Source organism: Manacus vitellinus, unplaced genomic scaffold (assembly GCF_001715985.3).
Source record: "Manacus vitellinus isolate BGI_N305 unplaced genomic scaffold, ASM171598v3 scaffold_16_pilon, whole genome shotgun sequence".
In the NCBI taxonomy this organism is placed as follows: domain Eukaryota; kingdom Metazoa; phylum Chordata; class Aves; order Passeriformes; family Pipridae; genus Manacus; species Manacus vitellinus.
The window spans coordinates 1,131,642-1,132,434 of NW_021939189.1; positions in this window are offsets into that span (position 1 = coordinate 1,131,642).

Genomic DNA, 793 nt, shown 5'->3' on the forward strand with positions numbered 1-793 from the left:
CTGCCCCTGGATCCCTGGAAGTGTCCAAGGCCAGGTTGGAACAACCTGGGATAGTGGGAGGTGTCCCTGGCCGGGGCAGGGGGTGGAATGGGATGGGCTTTAAGGCACTTCCAGTCCAAACCATTCAGTGACTCTGTGATTCTACAACAAAAGCTTTGCTAAAATCCTTGAGCAGCTCCAGCACGAAATATTAAATAATATTATTTATTATTATCCACAATAAATACATGAGTATTATGGTGTAACTGCTCGAGGCAACGCAGCCCCAAAGAGCACTGAGTTCCCTCCTTGGGGAGGGGTTTTTAGGTGCTGATCCCACCCCAGAGGGTCCCTCCGAGCTCCCTACGGGGTTTTTTTGGGATGTGGCCACACTTCCCAGCTCACAGTTCATAGGAGCTGGTGCTCCTTCAACGTCCTCCAAAGCACTTGCCTCTGATTAGGAAAGGGAGACTTGAAATCAAAATTAAAAGTCAAACAAAACCAGTGTCTCCACTTAAAAGCCCTTTAAAGGCTGGGAGATGATTAATGTGTTTAAACTATAAACTGTAGCTGTTTTAAGAGGAGATAAATACAAGCTCGAGACTTGTGGCTACACAAACAGTGTGAAGGGGTGAGTAAACAGCCGGGACAAGCTCGGCCTCTCCTGGAGCCGCGGCTCGGGAGCTGCGGGGAATTAAAGGGGAAGCATCGGGCCCACCCCAAACCCAGACACCTTAAATGGGGGGTTCTTCCCCTTCTGCCCCTGCAGGGTCAGGGCAGCTCATCCAGGAGGGCAGAGCTGCTGGAGAGGGTG